Source organism: Anolis carolinensis, chromosome 1 (genome assembly GCF_035594765.1).
Source record: "Anolis carolinensis isolate JA03-04 chromosome 1, rAnoCar3.1.pri, whole genome shotgun sequence".
NCBI classification, from domain to species: Eukaryota; Metazoa; Chordata; class Lepidosauria; order Squamata; family Dactyloidae; genus Anolis; species Anolis carolinensis.
In genome coordinates, this window is record NC_085841.1 from 146,828,386 (window position 1) to 146,843,626 (window position 15,241).

At 39.3% G+C, this 15,241-nt stretch overlaps 1 long non-coding RNA gene across 1 annotated transcript; it reads left to right on the forward strand.

Annotated features, from left to right (window-relative positions):
- The first annotated feature begins 447 nt into the window (after window positions 1-447).
- On the forward strand, window positions 448-5,930 carry LOC134299863 (uncharacterized). Its single transcript, XR_010007107.1, has 2 exons — window positions 448-580; window positions 5,008-5,930. It is a non-coding gene; the product is annotated as an uncharacterized LOC134299863 (long non-coding RNA).
- The last annotated feature ends 9,311 nt before the right edge of the window (window positions 5,931-15,241 follow it).

Genomic DNA, 15,241 nt, shown 5'->3' on the forward strand with positions numbered 1-15,241 from the left:
GGGTGACTATTTTACCCTGAAAGCTAATAAGCAGGCCAGAGGTACTAACGTCTGCTGAGAACATTGATGTCTCCAGTGCACCTAAACTATCTTCTCCATAGAGTTACAAATAATTCATGAATGAGAACATGGCATCATATCCTCTAGAGCACAGTTCCAGGGCAACAAAGGACATTTATTAAAATATTTATACCCTGCCTTCTATACTGGGGTCTCAGGATGTGAATCATCTGACAATTTATAACAGTATGAATCATAAAAATGATTTTAAACAGCTAAAAAACAATTCAAGAAGTTAAACTGTGAAATTAAAAGGGGTTAAACAGTTTCAATGATATTAAACCATGAACATGTGATGGTCTGCACAAAACCAGTCAGACCAGTCAGATCTACATCTGTGATGTCACAGCAGAGAAAGCAGGACTTGCCACCTCATCACAAAGGTGGCCTCTTAACATGTTGGGGCTCCTCTTCAACCACAGATCTGAACATATCCTATCAGATGATGCAGGCTGTGACCCCACCCCATCAGTGGGATAAGTGGCGAGGAAATGTTGCAAGAAGCTTCCTTGCCACAAAGGTGAGTCTCCTTTTTTTTTTTTTTTTGGTAGCGCAGAGAGGGCTAGACATGGTTTTTATGCTTTTCCCCTGCCTGATGGGGCAAGCAACAGGACTCCAATGTGCCTTGCCCTAATTCTGCCACCCTTGTGATAGAGGAAGGAGGGAGCGTGTGTGGCTTGCTGGTGATTGCCGGCAAAACTGGATTTGGGGGGGGGGGTCATCAGTGTGATGAGGTCCTTGGTCAAAAAAAGGGATTGTTACCTAAAAACACATAGCCATCTGTTCCAGACAATCTGAGAAAATGGGAACTCCCATCCAACATATTTGGAGGACCACATATTTTCCATTTCAGAGCTAGAGTGCATATCAAAACAATGCCTAAATGAGAACATGGCAGGAAGAATAATTTTCATCCAAATTGTAAGCCTTTACTTCTATCCTTAACTAGAACTCTCATGGGTGCAGTATCAATGCCACTATTAACACATCACTTTCTTATATTTTTTTAAAAAATCCTTCTCACTAATCACTGCCTATAGAGAGAATGGAGGCAGAAGTGGAAGACCTTTAATTACACTTTTGAGTGGCCACTTGCAGCAAAACAAGGATTCATGAGTTGTTGACTCACACACCATAGAAGTGTGTACTTTTAAAAGTAAAGGGAAGAAAAGCACTTGGAAAGGATATACAGCTTTTAATCTTGGCTTCTGTCTGATCCTTATGGAGTTTGACAGGTTTCAGAGATAAAAATTTGCCTCTGGCAATTATGTCTCATCTAGTGCTGACCACAGCTCAGCTTTCCATCAACATTTGCAATGGAAAATCTGCATCTGCTTTCTGCAGGAACTGGAACCCCTAGACAGTTCTGATGATGAAAACTGAGAGTGACCAACCTTTCTATATCCTCAGTAGAAAAACAACTGAACAATGTTAGCCTCACTAAAAAAAATCTTGAACTGGGTCTAGTTTAGTTAGGACAGTATTTTTTGAAACAATTGACTGAACACACACACAGGGGTGTCTAGTTCACCATCATGAGCTAGATTTGGTTGAGGGGCTGCAACTGAGCTGAGTCAGCTCAGTGAACTTCAAAGTTAAGCTAGAACGAAAACCTCATCCAAATCTAACCAATACACATTGATGTCTCATCCATTCATCCAATGCTTTTGGGCAATTCTAACTGGATGACCCCCCAAGAGGGTCTTCCTCCCGGGGCAAACCAAGAATGGGCAACTTGGAAGTCCCTGAACAGACTCAGAAGTGGAGTGGGCAGATCAAAAGACAACTTGGCAAGGTGGCACTACCTGGAGGAATCCTCCACCTTGTGCGACTGTGGAGCTGAACAAACAACTCAGCATATGTATGCTTGCCCACAATGCCCTGCCTCATGCACGGAGGAGGAGTTGTTTAAAGCTACAGACAATGCGGTTGCTGTTGCCCGCTTTTGGTCAAAAACTATTTAGTTGCTTGCGATTTCTTCTTTTTTTTAAATTTCCATTATTTGAAATGTATTTGTTGTACAATGCTTTTGACACGAAATAAATAAATTGATGTCTCTTCAAAAGCTAATGTCAGACATAACCTGTCACAACTCAGTTGGGAACTGAAAGCAGAATCCTCTTGCTGGCTATGGCTAAGGGATTTTCCTGCAACTGTTCTGGAATTCACATAATACATGGAATATTCACACAAGACTGGACAAACACTGGTAGAAGTGAAGGAAAGATGACTATTCTTCCACTGCTATAATGTGGTACAAGTAATATACCTTAAATTATGAAAATATGGATGGGTCAGAATGTCATGTCAGACAAATTTGGTGCCAAAATAATCATCATTTCATCTCATTCAGAATTAAAAGAATCTGCATTTGTTTAAAATAAAGGGAATGTAAAAGAAACCGAAATAGACAAGTTCATCTGTCTATTCAAACATATGGGTTTGAATCCCTGTAAATTCAGTCAAATTAATAATGAACGGAATGTCCTTTTTTATTAGAGAGTCTTCCACATTTTAGCACTTATATGTGAGGCAGGTACAGCATGTTTCTCTTTACATGCACCTGCTGAATTTGGCTGCTATTTGTTGGACAGGAGGGTTTTAAAGGTCATTTTTAGGCATTCATCCAAAGTCGCAAAACTCCTATATGGGATTGGAAACATCACACATATCATGCTTTTATATCACTATATGAGAGACAGACAGACAGATAGATATGTTGAATGTGGGAGCAATTGTAATTGGCAGATTTTCCCATCTCTAGCTGAGGAACACTAAGCAGAGAAGACAGGCGAAACAGCTGCATGAGAAATGTCACAGATCCCATTTAAATTATGTTGCTGAATGCCATTCTTACAGTATATTGTCATATTTTATTAATGCATTTATATTCTTCCTTTAAGGCTGCCTAATGACTCATGGCTAGAGCTATTAAGGAGAATAATTGTGAGAAATAATGAGATTTACAAACAGGGGAAACCTTCCAATGTCTTTCCTGTCTCTCCTTTTCATGGAGTAAAAGATAACCAATCTTTCTGGCCAGCTTTCATTTTCATAATAATATGAATTATATTTTCCTGTTTTCTGAAGATAAAGTTCTCCTTTAGCAGTCAAGGATAGTAAAACACCTTTTTAAAAGGAATGTTGCCATTATAGTCATATGCTAACCAAACAATAGCTCGTTGTATTGATAGTTACAAGTTTTGAAAGCAAGACTTCAAAACATAATTCAAACTTTCTTTTCTATGTCAAAATAGTTATCTATAACTACTTGTTTTTTCTACAAGACACTGAAGGATTGACTGTTATAAGGCAACTTTGATTTCCCTTCATTCCCCCAATAAACCTTGGCTGCATCTACACTGTAGAATTATTGCAGTTTGATACAACTTTAACTTAATTAAGTCCTGGGAATTGTAATGTAGTGAAGCACCAGCTAACTTGAAGGTGCATTAAATGGTCAGTGTAGGTGAGACCATTGTAAAACTACAACTCCCATGATTGTATAGCATTTAGCCAAGGCAGTTAAAGAGGATCAAATTGCTTTAGTTCTACAGTATAGATGCACCCTTTGAGGCAGTAGCAGAAATCACATGAACCAATGCCTGTGGATTTCCCAGACTTAGTATGTGTGTATTTGCACATATATTCTCCTTTGTAAGATCTGTTGTTTGTAAATGGATGCTTATATCATCACCAGGACCAACCTTCTTGTTATCTATAAAGGGGATCCCCTGGTGACTTTGTCAAAGTTTATGCTAGGCTTCAGGGTTGGACCTTAAGCTCTCAGAGTCCTGACCTAGCTGTTTTAGCTGCCAATGAAGTATGAAATCATACTTCCTTCTAGGAGATAATTAATTCTGTAATTTAAATAGGTCAGATAGGTTAAATAAAAACAAATTAGTCCTTAAAGATCTGTTGATAATGATGTGCCCTCAAGTCATTTCCAATTGATGAAAGTGAATTATGGCATTTTTGGTAATATTTGTTCAGAGCGGGTTTGTCTCTGCCATCCTCTGAGGCTGAGAATGTGACTTGCCCAAGGTTATCCTGTGAGTTTCTGTCACTCAAACCATTACTATGTGATATGCAAAGATTATTGTAAACAGTTTCATCTGAACAGCGAAGAGAAATACACTGTTAGGACTTTGTTGCTCCAACCCATTATTCTGCAATAGTCACAGTAGTGTAGGTAATGGAAAGAAACTACATTGAGCAATATTGCTGTTCCCTTCAGGAATGTAATTGCACTGCTTTACCAATTCATGATTCTATTATCAGACTTCTTGCAGTTATTATTATTATTATTATTATTATTATTATTATTATTATTATTATTATTATTGTATTGCCAAAGTCTTTCATGTCTGGAATCACTTAAGATGCCAGTTACAGCTGCAGGCGGAACATTAGGAGATGCTGCTGGAACATGGCGATACAGCCTGAAAACCTCACAGCAGCCTATTATTATTATTATTATTATTATTATTATTATTATTATTATTATTATTATTATATTATTTGCACAATTCTGACATTAAAATGTTGGAAAAGATAAAGTAAATGCAAAGCAACCACCCTGATCATAGTGAGGGAGAGAGGAGGAGGCGCTCACCCACCGACATCTTGTTATTACAGATATACTAGCATAGAATTGGAATTGTTCAGGTGAGGTGATTTCAAATAAAGAAATATTATAAAATTGTACACATTTTTCAGCATTTGTTCCTCACAAGGAAACCATGCTTATAAAACATCTTTTGAGGCACAAAATAAGCTAGAGCACAATCAAGTAATTTCACTGAAACAGCTGGCAACATCCTGGAAGCCTCTGGAAGAAATATGAAATGCCACATAACACAGCACTAAAGAATAGCAGCATACATGTTATGTTCAGTTTGCAGAGGAATGATGGCTGGCACTAAAATATTTATCACCTTTAAATAGAACTAGAAGCTTCAAATGATGGCTACACGCTAAAGTCTGCTGATTGATAAAAGAAAGGAAAGACAGACCAGAATCAATAAAACACCTCTTCATACATTTGAAGACAAAAGCTGCTGAACACCACCATGCATTTTGCAGAAGAGTGAGCCTTTGGGGCTCTAAGATGGCCCAGAAAGAGAAAAGGTGCCTCGGGCAGGCTTGAAGCAACAACAATGTGTATGATTAATTACTTCAGCAAAGCAGAAGTTCTGAAGAAAACATGAACCTTGTTAACTTTAATTGCTCAGGAAGAAAAAAATTGGCATTGAAGTAATTTCCTACGTCCAAGAGCCTGAGTGATGGAATTACTAGTTTTTCTGGAAGGACTCACAGAATCAATGTCACAGAGTTGGAAAGGATTACAAAGGTCCTCTAGTTGAATCCGCTGCCCGTGCAGGAATTAAAATGTGACCTTCCTTTTTCACCTGGCAGACAGAGATTCAACAGGTTTGGGGGAAGATAAAACAAACTCCCACTAAACAAATTCTACCAAGAGATTCTTGAGATAGATTGACCTTCGTATCACCATAAGCCATAAAGGATTTGAAGAAACACAACAAGAAGTGGTAAGGAAAGCTACTCTGCTGAATTCCAGTCATCCCACCACAGTGAAAGGCACAGAAACCCTGTCAAATGGTAGATTGGGATGAGCTCCTCCCCATATAGGAATGAGAACAGAGACAAATGTAAGATTATCTTTCTTATATCATGACCCACTCTCTTTCAAGACAATACACAAGTAGCATTTGAATCTTTAGTCCATGAAATCAGCCTGTTTCTGTAATCCTCCAATCTTATGCATGAATGGGAGCCAACCTACATATTTAGAGATGTTGCATTTCAGAGCACTTCTGGATGTACAATTAAACAATTATGTGAAATACAAACATTAGTCTAAGCCAGTGGTTCCCAAACTCTTTTGGTCATGGAACGCTTCAGAAGACTTTTTTTACCCATGGAACTCTAACTTTGTTTCTGATTTTCCTGTGAAACTACAAAGTTCTTCCTTCTTTAATCTACTCCTATTGCAAGCCTACACTATGTTTTGCACAGTGTAGTAAAGGTAAAGGTTTTACCTTGATATTAAGTCTAGTCGTGTCCGACTCTGGGGGTTGGTGCTCATCTCCATTTCTAAGCTGAAGAGCCGGTGTTGTCCATAAACACCTCCAAGGTCATGTAGCCAGAATGACTGCATGGAATGCCATTGCCTTTCTGCCAAAGATCTATTGATCTATTCACATTTGCATGTTTTCAAACTACTAGATTGGCAGAAGCTGGGGCTAACAGCGGGAGCTTATCCCACTCCCCAGATTTGAACCCCTGACAGTCAGCAAGTTCCGCAGCTCAGCAGTTTAATCCGCTGCGCCACCAGGGACATAGTGTAAGTTTCTAAATAAAGAGATTCAAATTTTGTTTTTAAAGCAGAGGTACATTGAATTTTCAGTAAGATTTTCATACTTTAGCATGGAATTCTATAAAAAATAAATATAAAATTTCACTGAACCTCTATGATGCTTTTGTGGAACCCTAGGATTCCGCAGAGCACAGTTTAGGAACCTCTGGTCTATGGAATTAACTAAGCTGCATTTTCCCCAGACAGCCAAATTTTTGAGTTAGGGTTATATGAAATGATATCTAATTTTATCCAGGGTCTCATATATATGTGCTGGTTAATCTAGAGCCAAGATTAGAGGTAACCACACACTCTGACCACAGCCTGTAGCAGGGTGGAGTTCAAATGGCAGTGCTTTGGAGATTCAGCCAAACTCTAAAGCATCCCCTGACTTTTTCTTAATGCAAGGCTAAACCAAGTTAACCCAGTTTACTCCATGATAAGCACTGGAATTGACTGAATGTCATGAGGACAACCAGGAACAACTGCATAGTGAGTGTGGGCTATTAAGCCCATGTAGATAAGACCTAGGATGTGTACCTTTAGAGGTAAGAATGTGCTCATTTCCTATCAAACCACTCAAGAATGCTGGCCTCAGCTTGCTGCTGCTTAGGGGAATCACAGCTCATAATTGTTGTCTTACAACCCACTTCACCTGGCTTTACTGAAGATCTAGAGCAGTGGTTCTGAACTTGGGGTCCCCAAATGTTTTTGGCCTACAACTCCCAGAAATCCCAGCCAGTTTATCAGCTTTTAGAATTTCTGGGAGTTGAAGGCCAAAAACATCTGGGGACCCCAGGTTGAGAACCACTGATCTAGATCTTCGGCAAAGCCAGGTGGGTTGTAAGACAACAATAACGGGCAGTGATTCCCTTAAGCAGCAGCAAACTTAGACCAGCATTTTTGAGTGGCTTGATAGGAAATGAGCACTCTAAAGGTACACGTCCTAGGTCTCATCTACAAGAGCTTAATAACCCACACTCAATGTGCAGTTGTTCCTGGATGTTCCATGTGCTGGTCCCTCATGGCAACACTTCCCCCATTACATGTGGGAAGCATTGCTTTCATGGTGAGGATCTGTGCTAGACCCATTGGAGCTAGCACAACATGGGCAGGCTCCCATGTCACAAGGAAAGCATTGCATGATGCTTCCACTCCACTTGTAGGGCCTCTGCTGGAAATCCAGGGATGTCATGGGATGGATCGCTGGACTGGTGGTGAAGTGTCCTAGAATGCTTCCCAAGCCCCATCTGATGAGGCCCTTCAGCCCCATCTACTGTATATAATCCAGTTTCAGAATGCAGATTAATTGCATTGAACTGGATGATATGGCAGTGTAGACTTAAATAAATTCAATGTGGTTCAATGTTATAGTGCAGGTCAAACTGGATTATATGGCAGTGTAGATGGGGCTTTAGTCTTCATAGTGGCAGATAGAAACAACCATGTTCTCTCAAGGGCAACTGAGAACAATGATGGATTTTCATCTGGGCATTGATAGGGAGAGTTTATCCCTGCTGATATTTTTGGACTTTTCAGCTACATTCAATATCAATATTAGCCCAGAAAAACTACAATCATACAGACTAAAATTGTAATTCAGTTTTACATCATTACATCATTTCAAAGCTGTATATACACATTGGATTGATCTTTTCAGTTCCAATTTTTCTTTCCTCAAGACCTGATAAAGTTTCTATTATTAGTCATATAAAAACCTTACGCCCCATTTCAGTCTGTATTATTACACTTCTACTTCCTACTCAGCTTCCTCTCGTTTTATTCAACCATGCTCACTTGTTGTTGTTGTTGTTGATTTCCATCAAGTCAATTTCAACTTATGGTGACCCCATAAATGAGGGACTTCCAAGTCACACTATCGTAAACAATCCTATTCAGGACTTGTATTATCATTTTTGCCATGATTATTTAAAAAGTATTTATGATGAAATGTGTTGCTTTCAGATTAATGAGCTGTGTATCAGGTGTTTAAAACATGTTATACACATAAAACTACCCCCCCCCCCCCGTTTAAAAAGAAATCAGCTTGCCTCCATCCATCATCCTGATTTTGCATGAGGATGAATAGGGGAGGCAAAAAATGATCATGGAAATCTATAGCCTACTGAATCTCATTTGAGTTCCCAACCCCTTCTGAAATGAAACAGCACGTAGGAAGGTGGGAGTCAAAAGAAATCCCTGAAGGTCATAGTCTCCTGATCTTTCTTCAGTCACCTCCTCCTCACCCTTAATGTCATAAAGTAGCACATGAAAAGTCTTCAAAAACTGTGTATTTTCAAAGACTTCTGGCAGTGAGGAGGAAACAAATTAAATTATTCATTTGTTCTTGCAGCAAAAAAATAATTTAACACACCACATTCAAATTCCCTGTATTGGTCTAGGTAACAAGATACATCTGTGTGCATCTATACTATCACATTAATGCAGTGTAGACAGAGGCGGTTCAACCATGAGGCTAACCAGGCACTTACCTGTGGTGCCATTCTCTAGGGGACGCAGTTGAGGTGCTCCCAGGTGCACGCACATGCATGCACGCGCACCCCCGCCTCCTGTCAGCTTTGGTCTGGGCCCGCTCGGCAGGCCGAAGCCAAGCAGGCCCAGACCGAAGCCGAGAGGAGGCGGGGGGTGCACACGTATGCATGCATGTGTACACACCTGGGCACGCACCCCCACCTCCTCTTGGCTTTGGTCTAGGTCCGCTCGGCAGTCTGAAGCTGAACAGGCCCAGACCGAAGCCAAGGGGAGGCGGGGGTGCACATGCATGCATGTGCACCCAGGCATGCACCCCCACCTCTTCTCGGCTTTGGCCTGGGCCCACTCACTTCCGGGGCCTGCCTCCAGGGCCAGGCCTGCCTCCGGGACTAGGCCCACACCTATGACAGGCATCCTAAGAGGTTGTGAGGTCTGATGGAAGCTAGGTAAGTGGGGTTTATATATTTGAAAAGTCCAGGGTGGGAGAAAGAGCTCTTGTCTGTTTGAGGCAAGTGTGAATGTTGCAATTGGCCAGCTTGATTAGTATTTAATGGCCTTGCAGATTCAAAGCCTGGCTGCTTCCTCCCTGGGGGCATCCTTGGTTGGGAGGTGTTAGCTCGCCTTGATTGTTTCCTGTCTGGATTTCCCCTGTTTTCAGAATGTTGTTCTTTATTTAGGCTTTTCCTTAATCCCTCCTTATTATCTACCATTTTCGCTTATCCAACACTTTTATTTTTCAGTGATTGGTTTTTTTGGGGGGGGGCAAAATTCTGTTCGCCTACACTTGACAATTACCTTGGGCCGGCCCTGAGTGTAGATGCTAACACAGTTTCAAATTAAGCACATTAGGAGTAATACAAAACAAAATCGATATCATCACTATGTAAAATCTGTTTGAGACCAACCTGCAAAAACTGGCAGGTAAAAAATTCCTCTCCTTGACTGATTAACCCGATAAGGATAAAAGCTAGATCAGAATTTGCATCCTTTATATTCACCCTTTTTCGGGCACCTGTGCCCATTTCTATATATTCTGGTCATAGACCGTAATAAATTGCTGATGACGATATTCACCCTTTGCTAGCAAATCAAGACTTAATTGACACACATCATTTGAGGAACAGGTTGCCATATAGATACACCTGTTGTAGCAGCAGCTGTCTTTTAAACAAGCACATGGGATACTCAGGGGTTAAAGCAGGAGCAATAGCTGCATTCAGTTTCCAATAGTTTTTATGTATCTGAAAGTTGGAGGTCAGGCAAAAGAATTTTAGCACTCAAGCAAAATCAGCACTCTTGTAGCAGCAGCTGGAAAGATGTGAAGAAGCGCAGTGACATTTAAAAAATCCTTTGATTGCCAGGGACGATTAGGTGCCTTCCTTTGTCAGAAGAGTTCTCTGTAGTTGCTATAAAGGGGGCTGTATTTACTGGGAGAAGGTACAATAAAGGTTAGTTAAGCATCCAGGCTGAACATTTTAGCAACAATAATTCTGGAAGCTAATAAATGTTTGGCCTTGTTTCAAGGCAAGTCTTGATTGTGATTTTTATTGGTGTTGTTGGAGGAAATAATTCCACTGAAAAACCATACACAATTAACATTCAGACAGGCAATTCTTTTTAATGAAAAGTGGTCTGGAATCCATGAGATATTTGACTAATATTTAAAATCAGCATGTCTTCAGGTTTCCTCAACACTCCCAAGAGTTTTGAGCAGATAATTTTACTCTTGATAAAATTCATAATCTCAAAATCTTCATTTTGAAAAAAACTTTATTTGAAATGTATAGAAGGGCTTTTGTTTTCCAAGAAAAGTTGTCAGATTTGTTTTAAGCAGAAAAAATCAGTGGTTGCTTAAACAAAGCATTCATTTCTTTTTAAATGTAGCATGCATAACTAGGATTCATTTGATAACGTGGGAGAATCATTTCATGAAAAAAACTGGTGCCCAACTCATAAGTTTGAAAACAAACTAAGAAGTGACAGTATAAATAGTAAAATAGTAGGGCCGAATACAGTCAAATATTCATTCCATATGCACTTTTTCAATAGGAGAAAATGTTTCTTTTTTAGTATTTTTTATTTTACCATTGTTAATTTTATTTACTACAAACAATCTTATTAACTACAAATAATGGCACTGTTTGTCTCCTTCCCAATGTGTTCCACATTTTAAGTACATGATACTATGTCATAACATATATAGAACTTGATGATGATGAATGAGTTTTGCAGTCGAACAAGATGGCATCAGTTGCACATCTGTCTAGATATGTACTGCAGATGGCCCATTGTACCTGACAGGCATGCATAAACATGGCATATTGAATAGTACCCTGTGTTGACTAAACGAGAATTGCCTTCCCACTCTTTTCTCCTGAAATTGGTCCTTAAGGTCTTATTAAAATTCTAATGTGGCTTTGACAGCAACCAGGGCAATCCTAAGCATGCTGCTGCTGGAAGGAAAGCCAAGATGACACTCCCTCCTCCATTCCACATACAAAAGAGGACTGAATTCCCAGTTGTATACAGACAGGAGGATAATAGCCTCCACCACAACAGCAGGGCACCCGAGGGACCAGGAGAAGCCATGTGGCACACACAGCTCTGTTCTCCAATAGAAAGGGAGTAGTAGAAGAGAATAGGAGGAATTGCTGAGGATTGCTGCCCTTCTGTCTTAGCATCTGCCACCTGAGACAGTTGTATCACACTGCTTAAAGGTAAGGCTGGATCTTGCAATTAGAAGATGTGGGAAACAGTTATTGTTCTTTTCACAACACAGTGTACTATGAATAATATTAGAAACTCAGTTATATCAATGGGCACAAGATCTCCACTCATGCTATCAAAAGAAAAATCTAATACCTACTTCTTAGGCTACATTTGCCTAAATATAAGACATTTCCTTTCCTAGAAAGACAGATATTAGACTGGGATGTGCAAAACCGCAGCTGTAATTTAATGTGAAGTACATGTGACTTTTATTCTACAAACATCCCCATCCCCATGCTTCCTTACCACATTGTTTATCAAGGCATAATCTAGTTTAATCATTGCACACATATGCTGTTAGATGTATATAGATGTCATATGACTGCAACTCTCAATTTTCTGATGAAGAACAAAGCATCTGGCAGGATATCATCACACAGGGAGACACATGACACAGTTATGCTCTTATCAATGTTTTTTCTTAGCTACTTTTATCTGCGAAACAGAGCTATAAAGTCTATTCAGATAAAAGAAACTAGTGTCCAAAACCAAGCACTACTGCTCTATTTCCTTGAAATTAATGGGATCCTAATAGTATTAACTTTTGCTCCTTGCTTCTGTTGCATGATTAACCCTATTTCATATTTCCTAAAATTTTTGTTCAGAGGGATCTTTCCATTTCCTATTTTATTGTTGTTTTATGTCAAGTTGATGTTGTCCAATTGAGACCCTAAAAATGAGAGACCTCCAAGAATTCTGGGCATCAATTGACCTGCTCAAATCTTAAAAACTTACGGTCATGCCTACTTTGATTGATTTTATCCATCTGTAATGTGGACCTTCTCCTCAATTTAACCAAGAATTGCCCTTTTCCAGTGACTCACATCATCTCATGATACATTCAAAGTACAGTTGGATTAGGTTAAGGAGTATTTGAGGCTTGATTTGTTCTAAATCCCATTTGCTTGGCAGTTCATGGTAGTGGCAGAACTCTCCTCCAGCACTTTCAAAATCAGTTGATTCTCTGAAAGCTTTTAAAAATATACATGGAAAACATTTTTATTGCAAGTTATTAAAACATAGATTCTGCATAAAAGGTATCCTATATAGGAAAATAAACTCTTTCAGGGAAAGATGGGGTTTCTGACAATAGTTTGTGGATTATTTTTTGTTGTTTGTTTATGACCACTCTTTTTTCTCTACCTTCATTACATATGCCATCTCTTACGTTATGAGTTATGCTCAATAAGTATGACTTGCAAGTTGATGTTTAGATAGGGAGCTGCCTCTTGCCAGAGTCTGAAAATTGTAAGAAGCATTCAACAAGGATGGGAGTGATATCCTGGGTTCATTACTATCTTGGAAGAAGCTAAACCTCATTTTAAAGTATAAACTGGATTTGTCATTTGAAACCCCCTCCCGTCTGTTGTCAGGAAAATTATCTCATTATTGCATTCAGGAGAGGAGTTAGTGTTTAACTGTCTTGTTTACTATCCTGAATGGAATACCAAACTGGCTCCTTCTTCTAAGATATTGTGCTGTTTTCAGAGGTTGGGCAATCCTGCTTCCATTTGAAAAATGTCTACACTTGATTGGACTTTGCCTCATGTGTGTTGCTGCTGCAGCATCTTCAGTCATCCAGCTTTTCTGTTCATATCAGATGGTAAGAAAATCTGTGTGTATCATCTGTATCTCCTTAAGTTTAGCTGCACTACCTACTAGCCCCCTTAGATTGTTCAAATGTAGTATTTTTAGTGTATGTTTTTTTCCTTTGCACAGACTGTTCTGTTTCTACTGATATCCTTAATTCTTTATCTATCTGACCTGACTGATTCTATTTTTGAGCTACTCTATGTAATTGTCTGTTTTTAAACCTTTAGCCTGTAAGGTCTTGTGGCAAATTACTGTTCTTCTTACCCACACCCTTATGAAAGTCACTTCAACTTCTTCTGTCCACAAGATATTTTTTAGAACACAGGGACTTGTTGAGGAAGTGGCACTTGACAATAAGTCAACACCAGGAACACTTTTTTCTATAGGAGCTTACGGTCTGATCCAGCTCTCAGTGTTTTTTCCCTTTGTTGAAAATCATTGAAATAAAATGTTTATAGCCATTGGAAAGAGAACAGTTTTGTAAATTTTGTACATTTTATCCCTGCCTCATTAGGCTAGTGCATTTCTGTGCCTTTGTCAATGAACACTGAAATGAGTTAAGACATGGCAGAAGTGGGGAAAATAAAGGTAAATATTGTATATGCTGTTGTTCATCTTTTTGAGAGAATAATTGCACTGTTACTGTGGAATTCAACAGGTTTCTTTTCTTTTTGGCACTCTTCCCTGTAATACCAGCTTCCAATGAACAGAGTTTAGCCTTACAATAATCTCTTCATGTCAGTTCATATGGTTTAGGTTGGGCAAGCAGTGTGCTATTTGAGTTGGAGTCATAAAAAATCCTTGTCATAGAAAACTAGAACTGTGTGTCTTAAGTTTGCTTTCAGGCAGTTAAAACACCAACTGTTCACTGCTGGAGGCAATATATAGTTTATTTCTCTTTCAATCACAGTGCCCACCAGTTCTTTTAAAGGCAATTTAAAAGGTGAAGGCCATTAATATAAATCAGAAGTTAGGGGGAAGATTAGCACTGAAAATTTCCAAACCTGTGCCAGCAGACACTGACAACCCCCTGTGATTTAAGATGCCAACCTGACACTTGTGATTATAATTAAAATCACAGGTATGTAGAAGGCAAATAGCTGGATATGAATTGAGCTGTCTGGAAAGGAAAGAGAAATTGGCACAGGAAGGGAAGTAGTTTCCTAGCAAGTGACTGTAGCTTCCTTATTTTTGTTCTGGGTCTTTATGTTTGAAAATTGATCCAACAACTCAGACAGTATTTCTTGTCAAGTGCTAGAAGGTTGGGAGGGCACTCTCACAGTATTTGCTTCATGCTTTATGGAATGTGACATGGAGGTACTGTCCTTTAATGACTCCACTCTTTCCTGGAGGGGTGAACTCAGAAGGTAATGCTGGGGGACTCCTGTTTGACTCATTGGCCACTGGACTGTGGGGTCCTCGTGGTTCTGTTTTGTTCCCTGTACTGTTCAACATCTAAATGAAACTGCTAAGAGAGGTCATCTAGAGTTTTGGAGTGTGGTGCCATGCTATCTGTACACAGATGACACCCAATTCTACTACTCCTTTCTGCCTAATTCCAAGGAAGGTGTATAAGTAAAGTAAATAAATATATAAAATAAATAGACTTGCGTGTTAATGTTGCCTTGTCAAAGTAATAGAATATTCCATGTTTACCTTCTAAAGCATTGATTGACAAGCAGTTTGCGTATTTTTGTTGTGTGATGCTTTGTGTGAAATCCATGCCCATCTGTGTAGGATAAGAACCAGATGTGTTATAAACACAGATATCAGCTTCAATTTCAAGTTTGTGAAATGGTAGATGGCACAATCACAGTGTCATCATCAGAATGACAAATACTGGAAGAGGAAAAATACCAAAACCAAAGGAAAAACATTCCGTAATGCCAGGAACAGATGGAAAATAAATGGAATTCGACAACATCAGATAGCTGGTAACAGTTCTGG